Source organism: Belonocnema kinseyi, chromosome 10, assembly GCF_010883055.1.
Source record: "Belonocnema kinseyi isolate 2016_QV_RU_SX_M_011 chromosome 10, B_treatae_v1, whole genome shotgun sequence".
In the NCBI taxonomy this organism is placed as follows: Eukaryota; Metazoa; Arthropoda; class Insecta; order Hymenoptera; family Cynipidae; genus Belonocnema; species Belonocnema kinseyi.
This window is the reverse complement of record NC_046666.1, coordinates 1636179-1660285: the sequence shown is the minus strand read 5'-3', so window position 1 is coordinate 1660285 and position 24107 is coordinate 1636179.

Below are 24107 nucleotides of genomic sequence, written 5' to 3'. Positions count from 1 at the left end.
CAAAAAAAAACAAACAATTTTTTAAAATATAAATTAATTTTCAATATTGAGTCGAATTTTCAACCCAAGGAAGCAATTTTTAATCTAATAGCTACGTTTTTAACCAAAAAGATAAATCTCTAACCAAAAATTTATGAATTAAATTTACAGTTGGAAAAATTAATTTTCAACCGAAAAGATTAAGCAGCAGCAAAAATAAAATAGTTAAATTTTCAGTAAAAGAAATTATTTTTTAATTAAACAAAAAATTTAATTTCAACAAAAGAAATGAATTTTCAACTAAGAAAGACAAATTTTCAGCAAAACTGAAATATTTAATATTTTAATTAGAGCAATTGATTTTTAACAAAAAATGACTTTTTAACAAAATAATTCAGTTCTGAAACAACAGAACAAAATTCTAATCAAAGATGAAAATTTTAAATCATGAAAGACAAATTTCAACAAAACTGTAATATTTCAATTTTCAGTTAGAAAAATTGATTTATAGCAAAAAAAAACAAACAATTTTTTAAAATATAAATTAATTTTCAATATTGAGTCGAATTTTCAACCCAAGGAAGCAATTTTTAATCTAATAGCTACGTTTTTAGCCAAAAAGATAAATCTCTAACCAAAAATTTATGAATTAAATTTGCAGTTGAAAAAATTAATTTTCAACCAAAGAAAAAGCGAGTTCTTAGCATTCTACAAACATCTACCAAGTAGTTAATTTTTTGCTCAAAAATTTTGCCATTGAATTTTTTTTGGAATTTTCATAATTTAATTATTTATGAACATTTAAATTAAGTTTTGTTATCTTTCTACAAATATTTGTGACTAACAGTAATGTCTACATTAATTTAAAATAGTGTCGGTACAAAAAACATTTTCTTTTTCTATAAGAAATTTCCAAAATTTCGAGTTTCCTTATGAACATTTAAATCTACAATGTACATTTTACATTGCTACATTGCTTTCAGGCCAGGAAAAAAGTTTTTTCTGGCCGTTAAAGTTATAACGAATTAATTAAAAAAAATTTTTTACTCTTCAAGTATTTAAAAAACTTATCTTTGTTTCTTAAAGAAGAAATCGACGCCTACATTCTACTCCGCTCTACGTCAAGTTTGGGCGGTGTACCGCGCCACATTGAGTCTAGGCGGTGTACTGCGACATTTTGTATTTAGACGGTGTACTACGGCACATTAGACTTAGGCGGTGTACTGCAGCACATCACGTTTAGGCGGCGTACCGCGTAATATTTCGTTCAGGCGGTGTACTGCGGCACATTGCGTTTAGACAGTGTACATCATCACGTCGCGTTTAGGATGTGTACCACGCCCAATCGTGTTTAGGCTGTGCACAGCTCTCCGTCGTTAAAATAAAAAATTTTCCAGTGAAATCTATATTTTCTCTACGAAACAAAAAAGTAAAAAAAATTAATGATATAAAGAAGTGGTTTTTGTGAGTGAATAAATCAATTAACAAAGGGATTTTTTGCAAATTTTATAAATCGAGTTTAAATTCGATTAATAATAGAGCTTTTGAAATTTTGATTTAACTGGAAAAACCAGCAAATTTCAGGGATTTTTGCACTTTTTCTGACCATGGCATTATCTTGAGAAAGTGGTTTTTTAAATTGAAAATTTGTTAACTTTTGTTCCAATTAGTTTTTAACTTAAACATTTAAATGTTTATTTTGAATTTTTCTTTTCTTTTAACTGGAAATTCTTTTTTATTTTGAGTACCAAATGTTACACTTTACGTTCAAAACTTACTTTTAAAAAATTAAAATTAAAATAATTGGTTTAAAGTTAAACTTTTTTGATAACATGTTTTTTTTTGTTGTTCAAGGTTCATCATTTTTATTGAAAATTCATCTCTTTGGTTCTATTTACAATTTGGTTAAAAAATTGTTTCTTTTAGGTGTAAATTAATTTTTTTACTACAAAAGTAAGTATATTATAATTTTAGCTAAAATTAATCACCTTCGTTGAACAGTAATTTTTTTAACGAAAAAGTTAACTATTCAATTTTTGTTTAAAAATAAAACTTTTCCAGTTGAAAACTCAAATTTTTAAGTACAAATTTACGTTGTTGGTTGGAAATAAATTTTTTTACTAAGAAATTCAACTGTTTTAATTATAGAATAATCATTTTAGTTGAAAATTCATCTTTTTTATTTAAATTTCTACTATTTCAGTTTCAGGCTCATTATTTTAGTTAAAATGTAATCACTTTCTTTCAAAATAGAACTATTTTTTTAATTCGTTTTTTTTTTGTTATTAAAAATTAATTCTTTTAAGTGACAATGTAATTATTACAAAATTTTAATGAAAAATCCATCCATTGAAACTTAATTTTTCAACTGAAAATTTACCTATTAAATTTTTGTTTGACAATTTATTTTTTAAGTTTAAAATGCATATATTTTGTTTAAAACTCTATTTTTGGTAGAAATTAATTTTCTTGGTTAAAAGTTTAACTATTCAAGTTTCATTTTTATTAATTTATTTATTATTATTATTATTATTATTATTATTATTATAGTGACAAAATTATTAGCTTAGTTGAAAATTAATTTTTTTTAACTAAAAGCTTAAAAATTTCATTAAATATTCCATTTTTTGTTGCAAATTGATTATTTTTCAGTACAAAATTGAACTCTTTTTTTACATATTTTAGTTTAAAATTAAACTATTTCGTTAAAAATATATGCCTTTTGTTTAAAATTCTTTTTTTCTGGTGAATATTAATTTTCTTGAATTAAAAATCATCTTTTTGGTGAAAAATTCAAGTATTCTCGTTAAAAATTCATAATTTCAGTTGAAAATATATCGGTTTCGTTGAAAATTAATTTTTGAACTGAAAATTTAACTATTCTACTTAAATATTCCTTATTTCAGTTTAAAATTAATCAATTTAGTTGAAAATTAATTGTTTAAACTGAAACTTTAACTATTTCATTAGATATTCCCCTTTTGATTGCAAATTGATATTTTTTAATTAAAAACTTAACTATTTTTTAGAAAATTCAAGTATTATCGTTTAAGATTCATCAAGTTGTTAAAAATATTCTGGCTGGGTTGAAAATCAATTTTTCAAATGAAAATTACACTAATCCAGTTAAAGATTCCTTATTTCAGTAAAAATTCGTCAGTTTAGTTGAAAATTAATTTTTTTAAATAAAAATTTAATTATTCAATTAATTATTCCATTTTTGGTTGAAAATGCATCTTATTTAGTTCAAAATTTAATTATTTTGATGAATTTTTTTTTGTAGTTTAAAATTAACCATTTCGTTTTTCAGTTTTTGGTTGACAATATTCTATGTATACTTACCAATAGAATTGAGGAGTTCTGGACAAGAAGGCGACAGGCGCTCGAGAACGAGTAAAAGTATTGTCCAGGCTATGATGTCTGGTATCAAAAGTGAAATTCGAAATTTAAAAAAACCAAAAATATAGTTAGATAGCTCTTGAAAAATGAACCGGAGTCTCTATTCACAGTTTTTCTCTCGGGCTGCAAGTTTTCCAGTAAATAAATAAAAACTGACTTTTTTTTAATTAAAAAAACCATGTTTTTTCACATTCAACTCGCCGTAAGTAATTCGTTTATCAACTAATTAACAAATTTCTTTTTGAGTTGTGTTCGTGACACTCTAGCGGAGGCTACAGTGTCTGAAAAGGGTCAATAATTAATTTCTAATGTTTTCTTTTTTAATCCGAATGAAAAACCACGTTTTTAGACTTTCACATTAAAAAAGTGAGCTAGGAAGTTTGAGCTACGACAAACTTCAAGCGAACGAATTTTCCGCTAATGTGTTGGCCAACTTTTTGGAAAATCTCAATTCGATTTGATTTTTAGTTCCATTATTACAGCGAGTTTATTACGAGCTCGCGACGCGACACAACAGGATTTTTCAGGGGACGCCGCCGGAACGCTCACTAGTGCGAGCGAGGAGACAAAACAAAGGATGGGCGAGGACGATGTTTCAGGCTTCAGGCGGCATCCCTTGAAAAATCCTGTGGTGTCGCGTCACGAGCTCGCAATAAACTCGCTGTAATTATGGACCTAAAAATCAAATCGAATTGAGATTTTCCAAAAAGTTGGCCAATAGATTGACGGAAAATTCGTTCGCTTGAAGTTTGTCGTAGCTCAAACTTCCTCGCTCACTTTTTCACTGTGAAAGTCTAAAAACGTGGTTTTTCATTCGGATTAAAAAACAACACATTAGAAAATAACTTTTGACCCGTTCTGGATACTGTAGCCTCCGCTGGAGTGTCACGAATAAAACCCAAAAAGAAATTTGTTAATTAGTCGATAAGCGAAATACTTACGGCGAGTTGAATGTGAAAAAACACGGTTTTTTCAATTAAAAAAAAGTCAGTTTTTATTTATTTACTGGAAAATTTTCAGCCTGAGAGAAAAACTGTAAATGGAGACTCCGGTTCATTTTTCAAGAGCTATCTAACTATATTTTTGGTTTTTTTAAATTTCGAATTTCACTTTTGATACCTGACGTCACAGCCTGGGCAATACTTTTACTCGTTCTCGAGCGCCTATCGCCTTCTTGTCCAGAACTCCTCAATTGAGAACAAGGACCAAGGTGAGCATCACAGAAAATTTTCTCGTTTTCCTTAAATATAAGAAAAATTTATTGTTAAAAAATATTTATAAATAGCGTAACTAATGAATATTCTGGTGTTTTATGTATGTCTAATATTTTGGGATATTTGTGTTTTCCCCTCTCCAGGCATAGATATGTTGGCAAAAGACTTTTATTTTGGGGCTTTACGACATGACAAATGTAAGTAAGTATCACACTATTTATTCAGTTGTCAGTTTCTCATACGTACGTGTATTATTATTTTACCTTGAGCTCACAGAATCTGAATAAACATTCAGAAAAAGGATTCTTTGATTAAAATACAATTTCTGTGAATCGAAGAAAAATATTCATTGGTGGATGTGTGTCATTTACGCAAATTCTTAATTGTTACATTTTTGTTCAAAATTCAAATATTAGGTTGAAAATTTGTCTTTTCCGGTTAAAGATTTAACAATTTAGTTTAAAATTTATGTCTTTTGACGAAAATCCGTCCTTTTTGGTAGAAAATTAATCTTCCTGCTTCAAAATTCTACAATTTTATTATAAAATCTTATGTTTTCAGTTTAAAATCATTCGTTCAATTGAAAACTAATTTTTTAATCTGAAAATTGAATTATTCAATTTTTGGATGACAATTGATCTTTTTTAGTTTAAAATTTTTAAATCTTCTTTTTTGGTAAGAAATATTCTTCTTGGTTTAAAATTTAATAATTTCAGTGAAAAATCTCATCTTAATTTTAGTTAAAAGTTCATTAGTTTATTTAAAAATAAATGTTCTTACTGAAATTTGAACAATTCAATTTTTAGTTGACAAGATTTCTTTTTTAGCTGAAAGTTTAACTATTTCACGTTTGTTTGAAAATGGATCTTTTTTATTTCAAAATTAAACTATATATTTAAAAATTTGTCTTTTTTAATTGAAAATTAAATTATTTCGTTGAGAATTTATGTCTTTTGTTGCAAATCCATTTCGTTTTGTTAGAAATTTAATCTTTTTGATTTATATAAAAAATATTGTTTAATTTTTACGTTCAACATTCATGAGTTTATGTTAAAAATTGAAGTAGATTGTAGGAAATTATTTTTTGTTTGTAGAAATTAAATTTTTTCCCTGAAAATTTAAGAATTGGGTTGTAAATTAAACTGGTTGTTTGAAAATTAGCTTTTTTATTGTAAATTTATATTTTCGGATTGAAAATTCATATCTGTATATATAATAATATTTAACTATTTTGTAAACAACTCGTCTTTTTGACTGCAAAATTCGACAATTTAGTGCACAATTAAAATATTTGTTGAAAAATTAAGCTACTTTGTAGACTGCTTTTTGTTTAAAATATAAATTTCTTTTATTTGAAATATCAACGATTAAATTTTTCTCTGAAAATTCATCTTTTTGGATGAAAATTAATTGTTTTTAACTGGAAATTTATCTATTCAATTTTTTGTATAAAATTAAAGTTTCTTAGTTAAAATTTTAACTATCTAGTTGGAAATAAATTCGCTTTGTTACAATTTTGTATTTTTTATAGAAAATTAATCTTTTCGATGAAAAATTTAACTATTTGGTTGAAAATTTGGCTTTTGTAGTTAAAGATTCAACTTTTTATGGAAAATTTATGTCTTGTTTTTAAAGTTCGAATTTTTTAATTGGTATTAATCTTTTTGGTTAAAAAATCGTCTTTTTTGTTGAAAATTATTCTGCTTTAGATGAAGATTCAAACTTTTATTTTGAAAATTCTTCTCTTTGGTTATATTCAACTGTCTTTGATTTAAAAAGAAAATATTGTTTAGTTTTTACGTTGAAAATTCCTGATTTTAGGTTAAAAATTAGAGTAGATCGTTGGAAATTATTTTTTTGTTTGTTAAAAATTAAAATTTTTACCTCAAAATTCAATCATTGGGTTGTAAATTAAACTGGTTGGATGAAAACTAAATTTCTTTTTGTAAATTTATATTTTCGGATCGAAAATATATATCCTCGACTTGAAAATTCAACTGTTTTATAAACAACTCGTCTTTTTTAATATAAAATTCAACATTTTAGTACAAAATTAAGCTATTTGTTAAAAAATCCAGCTACTTTGTAGACTGCTTTGTATTTAAAATATAATATTTTTCAGTTGAAATATCAACAATTACATTTTTCTCTGAAAATTCATTTTTTTGTTTGAATTTTTTTTTCAACTGGAAATTTATCTATTCCATTTCTTGTTTAAAATTAGTTTTTTTAGTTGAAACGTCAACTATCTAGTTTATGATTTATGTATTTTATTACAAATTCGTTTTTTTTTTTAAATGAAAAATTATTCTTTTCGAGGAAAAATTTAACTGTTTGGTTGAAAATTTGGCTCTTGCAGTTGAAAATTTAACTTGTTTATTAAAAATTATTTTTTTTTAATCAAGTAGTTGTGGCTTAATACTGAAACCATGATGACACACTATTCAATTTTTGGTTAACCCTTTTTTTCAATTGAAAATTCATGTATTTTGTCAAAAATTCTTCTTTTTTTTCTTTCAGTTAAAGACTCATCGTTTTACTTGAAAATTCATTACTTTGGATGAAAATATTTTTTTTGTCACTTAAAATTTAAATATTCCAGTTTCTGTTAAAAATTAAATTATAAAATAATTTTAGAATATAAATTATAGATTTAAATTATAAATTATAAAATAAAAAAATAAAATTAAAAAGTTTTAGTTCAAACTAGAATTGTTTGGTTAAAAATTTGTCTTTTTAGTTGGAAACTCAACTAATTTGTTCAAAACTGATGTCTTTTCTTTCAAATTCTTTTTTTTGTGATTAAAATTTAATATATTTTGAAAAATGCAATGATTCAGTTGAAGATTCATTTCTTTTGGTTGAGAATTTAATTTTCTTTATTGAAAAATGTCCTCTTTATTTTCAATTGCACTGTCCTGATTTATAATAAACATTTATTTTCGCTAAAATAGCAAGTTTTTAAATTAAAAAAAGAACTGCATGGCTGAAAATTGTTCATATTTTTTTGTTAAAAATTAATTTTTTCAACTCAAGATTCAACATTTTAATTAAAAATTGAACTGCTTCGCTCAAAATGTGCTTTTAGTTAATTAACAGATTTGCAGGCTGTTTTATTTATTTAGTTAAAAATGTGTTCATTTTATAGAAAAGTAATCTTCTTTGTGCAAATTTAAATAATTCGTTTATAATTCAAGGGTTTTCTTAAAATTTCTATTTTTTGTTTGTTTCTTTTTCGTTGTACAAAATAAACCTTTTTGATTAAAATTTAAATGTTTGGTTAGAAATTAATACGTTAGGATTTAAGTTTGTTGTGTTTTATATTTAAATTCAACTGTTTATAATTTAAAATGAAAATACTTTTCAATTGAAAAATTAACTATTGTCCTTTTTTGTTAAAAAATTATATTTTCGGGTTGAAAATTCAACATTTTGTGGAAACCTTGTCATATTAGATAGAAAATTCAGTAGAAAATTAAACCATTTGGTGGAAAATTTTACAGTTTTGTAAAAAAATTCGTTTTATTTGGTTAAAAATTAGTTTTTTGCCATTACAATTCGTGTTTATTAGTAGGAAATTATTTTTCTTGTTTGAAACTTCCTGTTTACTGCTAAAGTAATATTTTGCTTAAAGATTCTTTATTTTTGTAAGAAATTCATCAGTTTGTTTAAAAATTAAACTATTTTCTTAAAAAATAATTGTTTTTGTGGAAGGCTTATTTTTAAACTGAAAATTAAACAATTTCAGTTAAGGGATCTTCATTTTAGATGAAAAATCATCTCTTTGGTGACAAATTTAACAAGTTTTTGGAAAATTAGATTTTTGTTATTAAAAAATAAGGTTTTGAACTGAAAATGTAAGTATTCCATTTTTGTGGAAAACCAGATTTTTTCAATTGAAAATTCCATAGTTCGGTTAAAATGATTTTTTTCAGGTGAAATATTCAAATCCTTTCTTGAAAACTCATTTATTTGGTTAAAAAGTCGTATTTTTCAATGAAAAAATTATTTTTCTTGTTTGAAAATTCCACTTTTTGGTGAAAAATTAACCTGCTTTGTTGAAAATAAAAAATTTACTTATAAAGTATTCTTTTTGGTTGAAAAGTCAACTATTTTGATAAAAATTCTTCTTTTTGGTAGAGGGCTCAACTGGATTTTGAATTTGATGAACTATTTAATTGTAAAAGCACGCGATGAAACTTATAATGTTAATTATATGAGTTTTGACATTTTTAGTAGTATAGCTTCAGCGATTTTGAGATACCTCAGTCGGTAAATCAGCTACCGTTCTTCGCCGATTATCAATAAATTAACTGTTGGTAAGGTAGGGCACTGAAATACGATTCTAAGACTCTCATCAATGATAGTACCTACAATACCGACTGAGAAAAATAATTTTGGGGATTCCCCGATTTTTGGAAAATCATCGAAACTTCTAGAAATTGCGATGTATAGAAAATTGTTAGAGAACATGTGCAATAAGAAATTTCAGGAAGGCCCAAAACATTCAATTTGAAATATATACTATCAAAGGTGGAAGTTAAGAATCACCCGAATAAAATTTCGCGATTGGTATTGCAGGTACCATTTTTTTTTAACAAGTCAGTATCATATACCAGTGTCCTACTTTATCGGCAGTTCAATTATCAACTCTCGGTAACTGATGGGTCACTGTTTTATTGACTGAAGGGCCCCAGCATCGGTGTAGCTATACTACCATTTTTTGAAAAAGATTAATATGTTAAGTGTGTTTAATAGAAACGATAACTCAGATAAAAATGGATGACAGATTTTGAAAATATCGCATTGTTTTTACAATAAATTGTGCATGTTTCAAAATAAATCTGAACAAAAATTGTTATTCAACTCACTGTGCGCAATGTATTTCAAACGTAGTAAAGTAGATAATCTGTTATTGGAAAATGACACTTCACTTTTAAAACGAACATTATGGGAGATGCAATATGCATTTTTCAATTTCCGGCTTTCATTATTTCCAGAAAATTGATTTCTTTACTGCCGTGCAAAGTAAATAGATACATAAGTGACATTGCCGCTTGGGTTTATTCTCTTAAAGTTGACAATGAAAAAGTCGACCTAAGCTACCATTTCACTTATGTATCTTTTTAGTTTTTACGGTAGTTTAGTTATCTCTAATTTATTTTCTCATTTAAAATCTCTTTAATTCTTGCAAATATACATTGTTAGATAAAGTAAACTCTATTATCATCCCTTTTCCTTTGTACTCTTTAATGCTTTTCTTTTTGTGATGATAAGAGATTCCATTACAATTTAATGTATACATTTCTCTTTATGAAGGTTCTATTTTAAAAAGTGACACACATTTTCGTAAACACATAATAAACTTATAAAAACTTTTTCAGTCTTTAAAAAGTTATTTAAAAAAAATTGTGAGCCTCAGAATTAGAATTTCATTCCAAAAAAATTATACATTTTTAGCGAATGAGAAAAATTTCATTAAAGAAAAATAATTAAATACAATGAAACTTATTCAGTTACCTCTGATTTGAGATAGTTGCAAAGATACAGAAAATCTTTATAAATTGTACCTACTTCACTATTTCCAAATAAAGTAATAAGTTTTTTCCTGATGAAATAAATTTCATTTTGAAGTATTTACATATCCCAGGACTTTAGACATAATTTAAATTATTCGAAAATGAATTAGACGATATAACCTAATTATTTTTTTATGAGCGGATGAATTGACTAGTTTGAGAGACTCCGCTCACTTTACAGTACTCTAAAACCCACTTTTACTACCTCCTTAATACTGCTTACTAAGTTAATGATATTTTTATACTTATACTAACTTTTACGCTTTCGTTTTTTTTTAATTACTTTGAGATTCGCTACACTCTCTCTTATTCCTTCTTAGATCGTGAATCGTATAACTTGTTTCCACTTACTCTCCGTTTTAACCTTCCTCTAATATTCTGAAACTCCTTTAACCTTCACTACCCTATGCCACCTGTTATGCCTTGATTCCATGATATTTCTCCATCCATCTTCTCCCTCCATAACTATAAGTTATGGAGTCAGAGTCATAACTATCAGTTATACTCTAACTCTAACGTCCTCTTTTATATTATCACATTCTCTTCTTCTCTGTTGTCTTTCTTCTATCAACCTTGATCTTTCCGTGGTACCCCTGGTCTCTATTTTTATTATTTTCCGTGGAAACGCTTGCGCTATCCTGCTTTCTTCTCCCTTTTTACCTTCTCCTCAAAATTCAATGTCCTCTCAATTTGTGTAATGACCCATGTTGCTATTCCATAGATTAGTACTGATCACAGTAAAGCATCAAACATCCACACTCTCATCTTCGAATCTTCTTTAAACCTTCTTTTCCTCATACCTACACCTGCTTAATTACTTTCCTCGTACATTCTATCCTTCTACTCATCCGTAGTTCAACTTCTTCTTTCTCTACAAACCAAAAACCTAGTTAACTAAATTTATCCACCTCTTCCACCGTCTCTCCGTACACCTTTCCAGTAACATTCTATATTTTTTTTTACTTCTCTTCCTAAGCATATCATCTTCTTATTTGCGCATACTCAGGAACATTTCTTGCTATTTCCTCGTAACATCCCCCCTTTTCCTTTCTTCTCTAGTATCTTCTCTAAATCCGCCAAACTGAGACTGAACAGTAGTGGACTCATCGACACCCGTGTCGGAGTCCCCTTGTATTTCCCCTTTGCTTCACTATTCTCACTTATATAGTTTAATCATAGTCTCTTCAAAAATCTTACTTACCCTCTCGGCTAAAACTTCATCAAACGGGCTCTTTCATAACCTGCCATTACAAATCTCTACTTGCCGAATCGAACGCCGCTTAAATAAATGAAATAAGGCCACTAATTTTTCCTCCTCCCTTCCTAAGTTCCTACCTACTAGATAATTTACTACGCAGATGTTCTCTATCTGATATAAGTGTGATTCCCTTTGACTCCTCCACCTTCTTACCTTCACCTTTCTTAATTAATTACACCAACCTGTCTTCCATGTCTTAGGCCACCCTTCTACTCTTCGAACAGTGTTACAAGCCCTCCACATTTCATCTTTTACCTCTTTCCTTCCAAATCCAAAAACCTGAATCTCTATTTCGTCTTCTCCTGTTACCTTGTTTCTTGTAAGCCTCATTCCTGTTTCCCTATTTTTCCTGTTCTCCACTTCCTTACTCATTCTCTTTTTACTCTCCTTAAATTCTGGGTCCCACCATCCCCATTTCATTCCATGATATTTGCTTTTTGCCCTTACCTCTTTTTTATCCTTTCTGTTAGTTATTTCAGTTTTTCCAGGTACGTTTCCACGTCTTCCCCTCCCAAGCACTCCACCGGCTGAGTATCTATTCTCTCCCTAAATTCTCTACACTTATCCTCTCTACAACTACCCATTTTTATTTTTATTTCCCCAGTACCTTCCTTTTGTCCTCCACCCTAACAAATTCCATTCAGTTTTTCGCACTTCTTCCACCTCCCTGTGCTTCGAGTTTCTGATAAACATTTCGCTTTGTTCATCCAATATCTCTCCTATCCCTAACTGTACTGTCCATGCTTTTAAATCCCCCTGTCAATTCCAAATCTTTATTGCTTTTTTCCATTCATTCCCTGATTACTCTCCATCCTTTCTCTTCTTTTCTCCTCCTACACACACACTTTTTCATCTTCCATCAGTTCATTGCTAACCCCTCACACTATGTCACCAATCCTCCTAACTCCTTCTTCCACCTACAATTCCCTTCCGACCTACCATCCCCTGGCTTTAATATAAGCGAGAACAAGAGTTTCAATATTCAATCAATAATCGAGAACAGAGAGAATTCCGTGAACTCCATGTTTTCCGTGAATTCCATGAATTGCTTGAATTCCCCGATTTCTTTAAATTATGTCGAATATGTGAATTCCACACATTCCCCTAATTCCACAATACCTTAAATTCCATGAATTCCACTAATTCTGTGAATTTCTTAAATTCGATAAATTTTGTGAATTTCTTAAATCACTTCAATTCCTTAAATTCTTCGTATTCATTGAATTCCTTGAATTTTTTAAATTTCACGATTCCTTGAATTCCGCGAATACTTTAAATTTCACGAATTCTCTCGATTTCCTTGATTTTCATGAATTCCTTCAATTTCAAGAATTCCTTGAATTAAAATTAAAGCCATCCCCTGGCTTTAATATAAGCGAGAACAAGAGTTTAAATATTCAATCAATAATCGAGAACAGAGAGAATTCCGTGAACTCCATGTTTTCCGTGAATTTCATGAATTGCTTGAATTCCCCGATTTCTTAAAATTATGTCGAATATGTGAATTCCACACATTCCCCTAATTCCACAATACCTTAAATTCCATGAATTCCACTAATTCTGTGAATTTCTTAAATTCGATAAATTTTGTGAATTACTTGAATCACTTCAATTCCTTAAATTCTTCGTGTTCATTGAATTCCTTGAATTTCTTAAATTTCACGATTCCTTGAATTCCGCGAATACTTTAAATTTCACGAAAATCTCTCGAATTCCTTGATTTTCATGAATTCCTTCAATTTCAAGAATTCCTTGAATTCCAAGAATTCCTTGATATCCATCTTGTCCTTGAATTCTAAGAATTCCTTGAATTCTGGAAATTTCCTAAATGTCACGAATTCGATTAGTCTAGTGAATTTTCTGAATTCCGTAAATTCTTTTAATTTCATGAATTGCTTGAATTACTTTAGTTCCTCGCATTCTTTGAATTCATTGAATTAATTAAATTCGGCGAATTCCGCGAATTCTAAGTATTCCATGGGTTCAGTGAAATACCTCAATTCCGTAATTTCCTTGAATTTTGTGATTTCCTTGAATTTTGTGATTTCCATGAATTCGGTAAATTCGGAGAATTTCGTGAAGTCCAAGAATTCCTCTAGTTCCTTGAATTCCTTGAATTTCCAAAATTTCTAGAATTCCTTGAATTCGTTGAATTTCTCCAGTTCCACTTATTTCTTTAATTACATAAGTTCAGCTAATTCCTTGAATCCTGTAAATTCCTTAAATTTCGTGAATGATTTAAATGACTTAAATTCTTTGAATTTCTTGCATCAATTAAATTCCGTGAATTCTGCTGATTCTTTGTATTTCATTAATTTGTCGAATTCCTTGAATTTTGTGAATTTCACCAATTTTGGGGAATTTAATGTGTCCCATGAATTCCACGAATTCCTTGAATTTCGTGAATTGAACTTTTGAAGTTGTTTGCGCGAAGTTCTAACAGCAATGAAAACTTTTTTTGGTAGTCAAAAACATTTCCTCAAATTTGAACAGCAACCATTTATTTAGATTTCTATTATCAATAAAAAATAGTTCAAAGCAAGCGATACTTTCTTTAAAATATTTTGTACCCTCCCTAATTTTGAGACTTTTAACTATAGCTACCATGCAGGGACCGAAATAATTTTTTCCTTTACAAAAATTTAGGGGAGTGTTTTTGACTCACAAAAGAAAGTTTTCAAATAGGGTCAAATAGTGTCAATAGTGGCGTAAGTTCGAGTCCTACTCTTCTTTAAATGTTGAAAAACTTCTCTTATATTGAGCCACGTATAAAAATGATTGTTTACATATTGAAAATTTCAAAGAATTTTTAATTGGTCTTTCACTTTTATAAATTTTTTTTAGTATAATCAATGTTTGCTTGCTTTTTGATATGCATACATGGTGTGTTATGTCTATTTGGTATTCAGTATTCACTATGTGTGCTTTCGGAGTTTGCATTTCAGTAATTAACTGCTGAGAAATGAGGCGGAAGCATGTCTGGAAAATATTTTAGAATTGCGTGCCTGAGGCTGGAAGCTAGACTGACATTTCGTTAGAAAAACAGAGATATAAGTACGCCCTTTTTCAAATGAAAGCTGGAAAACATTTTTTCTCTCATATTTCATTTGCATGAAAACTACTAATACGACGGAAGCATAAGCTAGAAAAGATTCCTTTCCTTATTAATCTAAATTGATGCTTGGAAACTAGGAAATTTAATATCATCCGAAACGTTCTTTATGAAGAGCTTCGTTCCCATCTTTGTCTAAATATTATGTGATGAAAACCAGCTTAAGCCCCATAAACAAGCATATTGTTAGGGGCTGCTCTCATGGTCCTCGACGCTTTAGGGTTCAGTAAAATATTCATTAACTTTAATGATCCAACAATAGAGTGGTCCTTTAACGCATTGGAACATTTTTTCTTTGTAATTTTATTTTTATATACCCAAAATTTGTTTGCACAAAAAAAATAAATACACTTGCAAACTAAAGATACAAAAATTCAGACCACATTTATGGGTGATATACGGAAAATTGATAAAAAGAATTCCTGAAAATAAAATCAAGAATCTAACGACTAAATTTGGACAACCACAGCAAAATGTTCCCATTGGAATCTGAAAAAAGGAACAATTCTCTCCCCTCCCTTCTCCCTTGAAAAAGAAAAAAAAAATTATTTATCCTTACTTTGAACGAAAATAAAAAGGAGGAAAGAAAAATGAGAAGGCAACCAACCAAATCCCCTTCCTTCTCTTTTTTTTCTTTCTCAAGGATGAATAATTTTCTTTTCTTGTTTTTTTAAAGGGAAGGGTGGGGAGAAAAGTGTTCCTTTTTTCAGATTCCAATGGGAACATTTTGTGGTGGTTGTCCAAATTTGTCTCGTTAGATTCTTGATTTTATTTTCAAGAATTCTTTTTATCAATTTGATTATTGGACGTTAAAAAAGGATTTTAGATTGGATTGTTTTCCTATTTAAATATCCTTAATTTTATATACGAAAATATCAAAATTCGTATTTCAGAAATGTATCAGAAGAAGATTTATGATCCGTTTTATCAGACATGGCAGTATCCAAATCCTGAAATTTATTAGTCAGCGATGTTTACCCCTGAGAGATAAATTTCACCAAGAGGTTTCTGATGAGGTGTGATATTATTCAAATTACTTTGCTTTATTTTATGAACCCGTAAATTTTTTTAAATTCACTCTGGTTTAGATAGAAAGCAAAATTCGAAATATCACTTTTTTAGATATCTAATCAATAAATTTATTTTCTTAGTTTCTGCCAATAGTCGAACTCGAAATACAAAGTTCCTTACAGGCCGGATTTTTTTTTCACGTGATGATATAATTATATATAATAATATAATTATATATAACGTGATAATATAATTATTTTTTTTAGAAATGTTTCTATCTACATTCTGAACCGCACTACAATCTTTAAAAGTCATGGCTAATTTTTAATAGAACAGTCCTTAATGGGTTATAAATTACAAAATTGAAACTAACTTTTACCTCAACTTTTGCTGAAAACTCCTCACAAATTTGTAAATTAGAATTTTAATAATACCTTGACTTCTATAAACAGTATTTGAAAAGACATTTCAGGGACCAGGGCAATTTTATGATACATGTACCTGGATAAAATCAGTGGTCGAATCTTGAAAATAACTTCGTAAAAAGTTTCGACACACGAGAAAGTAAAAGTCTCTCCTCCTATAAAACTTGTTACCAACTTTCTTTAATCAATAGTCCCGCCAAGACTACTCCGAGTGATTAATCTTTTTTCCCATATCACGTAAAAAACTCCTGGGATCGAGAACATTAGAAGTATTTTAATTTACTAAAAAGTTTGTTTTTTATTTTGATTGAGTATTTTCCCCAGCTAGGGAGGTCTTCAGTAGGCTATATAATAGGGGCCTATTAATAAAGTCTTTATAGAATCTTGATAGTCTCTCACAAAAGTAAAATCATTCTCCTTATGCGTTCCTTTATTCATTTTCTGCCATTGTTTAGAGCTGACTCATTCACATATTCTATACTTTCTGTTCTCTTCTTTTTCCGAATACACCCCTCCCTTACCTCGTTTCCCAATAGAAATCTGCTATTCTTGTCCACCTTTTCTCATCCCATACCTTTTCTAAATACTTTTGTACTCCTTTCTTTTTATCATCTTATATCATTTTTTTTTTTTTGATACCTTAATCATCCTCATCTTTCTATTAATTGTCTTTCCCTCTTCTTTTTTTCCATAGTCTACTCTAGTCCCGTCTTCTATGTCTCTGGCAATAATGAACTCCCTCCTTTCTTCTTCCCATCTGGTTAATTCTATCGTCTTTCCTCTTCTCTCTTCTACCTCGATCAAACACTTTTTCGCTAACTCCCCTCCCTTCCCTCTTTAAGCTTCGTCTCAAATTTCCATACCCTCTTTCCCACTTTTATGCTTAATTAATCTCTTTGCACTTCTTCTCTCACCATATATCTTTCCTTTCTTTCCACTCCCATATCTCTGCTCCATAACCTAACACCGGCCATAGCAGCGTATCAAATAACCATATTCTCCTACTCCAGTTTTTTGCAACCTTCTTTTTCCTATTTCCCTTATCTGTTTCATTACCCCTGCTGCTTTTTTTTATCCTTTCTCTTATATGATCTCTATGATCTTTATTCGTTTGCAAGATATATCCCAAATATTTGAACTCTCTTACTTCTTCTAACTTTATTCCTTTCCATCTGCCCGCCCATTCTTTCTTTCTTCCCCTCCTTTTCTAAACCTCATTAACTTTGTCTTTTCGACATTTAAATTCAGCTTTTTCCATCTAAGTGTTTCTCTCATCCTGTTATTAAACCCACCATCCCTTCTTCATTCCCTTCCATCAACACTATGTTGTCTACGTATGCCAGTATATATATCTTCTCCTTCCCTATCCTAACTCCTCCCCAACCTTCCCTCCTCATTTTTTCTTTCAAGTCTGATATTAGTATATTAAATAAAATTGGGCTCAGAGGACATCCTTGCCGCACTTCCCTCACCAACTAGAAACTACCTCTTACTTGCTCTCCTACCTTTACTCTGCTTTTTGTATATCTAAAAATTTACGATACTCTCTTTGTTAATCCCTCTCTTTTCCTCTTTTTTACCATGAATTTTTATATTTCGCCTCGGTCTAATGAGTCAAGTGCCACCTTTAAGTTCATTCACACTGCTGTAATTTCCCTTTTTCCCTTTTAATTTTCTTATTAAAGAGACTACCATGTGCGCGCGCCAGCGCGCGCATACTTTTGTATTCACTTTTATCATTTACCCAATTCTCGAATAACTATTTATTTGTTGAAATTTTTTACTAACCAAAGTTTCGCTGAATTAGAATCAAAAATAATGTAATCAATGAATCCATGTAATGTAGAATTTACTATTGCTATTAGTATTATTAAAGATGGAGATATCATTCCAAGATTTTAATTATTTTATATCATTTTAGATTTTAGTAAAGTTTGATATTGCGAAAAAAAATTACTAATTAGTAATTAATTAATTATTTTACAACATACAAATCAACGAAAAATTATTTTCATTGATACATTAAAATAATTTCCACTTTATATTTTTATAAAAATAAGAATTATTAATAACATTTTAAACTAATTTTAGAAAAGTTGAAATATATTTTTGAAAATTGAGCTCAGATACTTGTTCCTCAACATTACAGAAAATTACAAAGATTGCATAATTTAAATAAAGGAATTTCAAATGTAAATGAACTTTCATTATACAAATTTATGTCACTCAATTGAACAACTTTAAAGATTAATCTGTATGTAATTTAATCATACAAATTATAGGTAACATTCAATTACATAACCTCAAAGTGAATAACTCATTCATGTTACTTAATCGAGAACTATTAAAATTCAATCTTTATGTTATTTAATATTGTAAACAAAATAATCAGCTAATAACTAATTAATCAGTTTGTAAAATAAAATGCATTAAAGAATTATTTTCAGTGAATGATTTAAATAATTTTTATTTTACATTTTTTTTTAATTAGAGTTATTTATAACATTTTAAACTATTCCAGAAAAAATATTAAAATATTCGCATATAATTTCGAAATCAGAATTCAGATGCTCATTTAATATCGCAAAACTTGAAAAAAATAATGAAACTGGAATGGAGGTATTTTAAATATTCACAAGCTTTTATTGCACAAATTATGACCAATATTAAATTACATAAACTTAAACTAAATAATAAATTTATCTTACTCAATTACGAGACATCATAATTTAATATTTATGTAATTCAATATTGTGAAAAAATCAGGTAATAATTAATTTATTTATACATAACGTAAAAAGCATTAAACTATCATTTTCATTTAGACATTGAAATTATTTTTATTCTACTTGTTTTTTAAATTTCACTTTTATTTCTGAAAATTTGATATTTTAGTAACCTTTTATACTCATTTTAGAAAAAATTAAAACACATTAACATATGAATTTAAAAATTGAATGGAGATACCACTTTCACAACATCAGAATTATTTCAAAAATTTAATTGAAATAGGGATGTATTTATATAAACAAGCTTTTATTATGCAAATTATATCCAATATTCAATTATATAACCTTCAAATAAATAATCAATTTTCGCCACCTGATTTAAAAAAAATAAATGTTAATCTCTATTTAATTAAATATTTTAGAAAAACCATTCAGCTAATAATTAATTAATTATTTCACAATATAAGAAGAATTTAACTATAATTTTTACTAAGTATTTAAATAATTTTCACCTTATATATTATTTTCGAATTTATTAATAACATTTTAAGATAATTCCAGAAATCATAAGTTTTAATAGAATCAATTAACAGTTAATCAGTTCAACCCAGGAAAAGCAATAAACAATTATTTTCCTTGAATAATTCTAAGAATTTTTACATTACATTTTATTTAAATTTGAAACAGCATTTCTATATATTTAATTTATTAATAACGTTTAAAATTAATTTCGAAGAAATTGAAATTATTATTTCATCTTAATTTGAATCTTTCTGTAATTTAATGCTGTTGTCAAAATTAATTAGCTAACAATTAAGTAAATAGTTCACAACATAAAAAGCCTCAAACAATTATTTTCATTGAAAAAATCAAATAATTTTAAATATATTTTTTAGATTTTAATTTTAATTTCGAAATATCTTTATTTCTTTGGAAATAATTCTAGAAAATCAAACAGAATTATTTAATAAATATTTATTAAATAACCTTAATGTAAATAATTAATTCATGTGACTTAATTGAAAACAATTTATATTCAGTTTTGTTAAATAAATCAGTCAATAGTTATTTAAACAGTTCATAATATAAAAAGGAGTAATAAATTATTTTCATTGAACCATTAAAATAATTTTTACCCTATATTTTGCTGAAAATTTGAAGTATTAATAATCTTTCAAAATAAATCCATAAAAATTTAAAACATATTGATATATAATTTTGAAGATGAAATTCAGATATTTATTTCAAAACATCGAGATTATTTTTACAATTATTTAATTGGAATTGGGAAATTTTAAATATAGATAAACTTTTATTATACAAATTATATTCCATATTAAATAACATAACCTCAAACTTTAATCTTTATTTAATTTAATATTGTAAACGAAATAATCAGCTAACAATGATTAACCAATGAATAACATACAAAGCATTAATAGAATTATTTTCATTGAATCATCCAAATAATTTTCAGTCTTCATATTTTTTTAAAAAGTTTTTTCTCAAGAAATGAAAGTTTTAAAAGCTTGCATCTCGCTAATTTTTTTAAACTTTTCTCTTTTTTAAATGGAAGTATAAGAAAGAATAATAAAATTAATGTGAATTTCAAAAACAATTCAATTGCAGTTAAAACTTGTAAAATTCTCGAAAAAGAAAATCTCCGTCATAAATTTCCGAAGTATGAAATTCCTGAATTATAGCAATTTAAAAATTATTTGTTTTTTAAAAATAAATATTATTTATTTATTAAAAACCATGATCAAAAATCTGTATCAAAGAAAATTTTTGATGAATGTTTAAAGCATATGAAAGTTATTTATTGAATTGGAAATAACAATAATTGTAGACAAATTGTATAATGATATTCATTTAGACACGTGCTCCTCGAACGAAAAAATAAATTTCCCCATAAATTTTCTCCGAACCTAATTACATTTTCCAAACAAACTTTGGATGATTTAAAAGAGTATTAATCTACTTTGAAGCTTTTTTAAAGTTTTTCTTTCATTCAATAATTCGATTGTTGATAAATTTTTTTGTAATTTTTTAATCATTCTATGCACATTTTTAAACAAAATCTCGTATTCAAAAATACATTCTTTTTCATTATTGTTATTTAAACATTTTTAAAATTATCTTATACAGTTTTGAACATTGAAAGAAAATTAATGGAAGAAAAATTAATTCTATTCCATTCTATTCCATTCTATTCCATTCTATTCCATTCTATTCCATTCTATTCCATTCTATTCCATTCTATTCTATTCCATTCTATTCTATTCCATTCTATTCCATTCTATTAATAGGCCCTCCTTGGTTAAGGCATAGAAACGCAATTTCTACCGGGGTTTTTCCTCGGACTTTCAATATTTTATCTTTATTCACATTATCAATCGAGGATTACGGTTATTTAGGGTCTAACAAACTCAAGAGGACAGGAATCATGTTTACTGAACCGTAATAATTAGGGATTCTGATTAATTGGGAGCCTTAAAATGCTAACCCATTTAACAAGTCAATTTCTCACATATAACCTTTTATTTAGAAAAGGTGATCACAGATTTTTTTTTAGATTTGTGCAGACATTTTTTTTAGAAATTATGAAGACAGGACAGATTTAAACAAATCCTGGAATGGTATTGGGAATAGTATTCGCTGGCCTTAATCATTTCTCTGATATTTTAACATTAACTAAATATTATAAATAGATTAAAAAATAATTTTATAACGTTAAATCGATCAACTAGAGATTTTAAAATTATATTTTTAAAACTTTAATTTCAAGTTTCAACTTTTGTCTGACCAATTTACCTTTTTCTCTCATTATTTATATTCAGAGACAACAACGAAGGGCACTTTTCTATCTTAAAAGATAAATTTTCAATCTAAAAGGACGAATCCTTTCGATAAAAATTTAATTTCTTATCAAAAAAAATGAATTTTTGATGAGAATTTAATTTCTTATCAAAAAACATGAATTTTTATTCAAAAAAAAAATTTATAGGGAAATAAAGGGAGGTTCAACAAAACAATTAAATATTCGAATAAAAAAAAGATTTTAAACAAAATACTTTAATTTTCAATAAAATAATAAAATTTTCATTACAATAGTGCCTTTTTTAACAAGTTTTTTAATTTTCAGCCTAAAAAGATACATTTTCAACTCAATTGTTTCTACAAAAACCAAAAAGACGAATTCGCAACCCAGAAGATTAATTTTCTAGACAAAAAGAATTATTTTTCTACACAAAAAAATAGTTGAATTTTCAATCAGAATTGAATTTTAAATGAAATAATTAAATTTTTTGTTTGAAAATCTATTCTATTCAATCGCGTTTTTTTGTGCTCTATTCTATCCACTTTCTATTGTATTTTACTAAAATCAAACAGAAGAATTTTTAATCCGCGAGATTAATTTTCTATCAAAAAAGACGAATTATTACCAAAGAAACAAGAAATATTAAACCAATAAGATTATTTTTCTACAAAAAATATGTTTAAAAAACAGAAAATTATAAGAAAAAGAAATACATTATTAACTAGAATTATGAATTTTTGAACAAAAAAATTATTTTTAAATAAAGTGGTGCAACGAAAAGTGAATCTTTTGCCAAAAAGACAAATTTTAAACGAAATTGTTAAATTTTCCAACAAGTAATTAAATTTTAACTAAAAATTTAATCTTCAGGAGAATTCCTGACCAATTTTTCATCTGATCTCAGCATTAATATTCGAAAACCAAAATTGGTGCTTGTAACATTTGTAACGTAAACGCTTTTCAAACGGAGTAAAACATCATATTTCAAGTTTTTCATCTCTGAAAGTTTTTGAAAATTCCTCTTATAGAAATTTCCTGAGTTTTGCAAGTTTTTTTTTCAAAATTCCGGACTTCTCTGACTTTCCCTGTCCAATAAAATGTCCTGACTTTTCCTAATTTTTAAGCTCCCAAAGTATTAGAGTCTATAATTTTACTTTATATAAATTTGAATGTTTTATTTAGTAATTTTAATATTTTTAAACGTTATATTCGAAATTGACAATTTTTAAAAGCTATGATTTGATTAGTTTTGCCGGCGATATTTAGAGAATTTTCAATGCGTCAACAATTGACTACCTAAAAATTAGGTAGTTTGGAGGTCTGTTTTTTTAATTGTGAATCTTGTTCATGCTCATTTTGCATAAAAATTATTCAGGATAAAAAGATTTTCAGCAATCTGACATAAAAATTTTTTATATAGTGACACTAAACTTATGTTGCGTTCCAATCTGTAGGGTTGGCTTAGAAATATTTTAAGAGTTATTTCAATCGACTACAAATATAATTTTACCTTAATTTCGTGAAAGAAGTATTTTTATTAAAACTTTTGTACAAGGGATGTAATAAATATTAGAAATTTTAAAGATAAATTACATTTTTTGGATAATTTATTTTCCTGTTTGTAAAATGTAATAACCTGAATAGATTAGTTCAGAATCACTTACCAATGATTTTTACTACTTAAAGGCTAACTAAAAACGACTTGTACTACTGGGAACACTGTAATCTGATTTTAAACTGCACATACTACTTTTTACAAATCGACATAAATTATATATCGATTAAAGGACAAGCTAATGGATTAGTTGCGTATACGATATTATATTTTATTCTATTCTATTATATTAAATTTTTTCTATTCTATTCTATTCTATTATACTGTATTTTATTCTATTTCATTAAAGTCTAGTTCATTCTATTCTATTCTATTCTACTCAACTCTACTCTACTCTACTCCATTCTATTCTATTCTATTCTACTCAACTCTACTCTACTCTACTCCATTCTATTCTATTCTATTCTGTTTTATTCTATTCCATTCTATTCTATTCTACTCTACTCTATTCCATCCTATTCCATTCTATTATTCTGCACAGAAACAAATTTATAATTGCGCACACGATATTATATTTTATTCTATTCTATCCTATTCTATCCTATTCTATCCTATTCTATCCTATTCTACTCTATTCTATTCTATTCTACTCTACTCTACTCTATTCTATTCTATTCTATTCTATTCTATTCTATTCTATTCTATTCTATTCCATTCCATTCTATTCTATTCTATTATTCTGCACAGAAACAACTTTATAGTTGCGCATACGATATTATATTTTATTCTATTCTATCCTATTCTACTCTATTCTATTCCGTACTATTATATAATATTCTATTCTGTTCTATTATATTATTCTCTTCCATTCTATTTAATTATATTCTGTTTCATTTTATTCTATTCTATTTCATTCTATTCCATTTTCTATTCTATTCTATTCTATTTTATTTCATTCTATGTTATTTTATTTTATACTCTAGTCTACTCTAGTCTATTCTGTTATATTCTATTCTATTTTATTC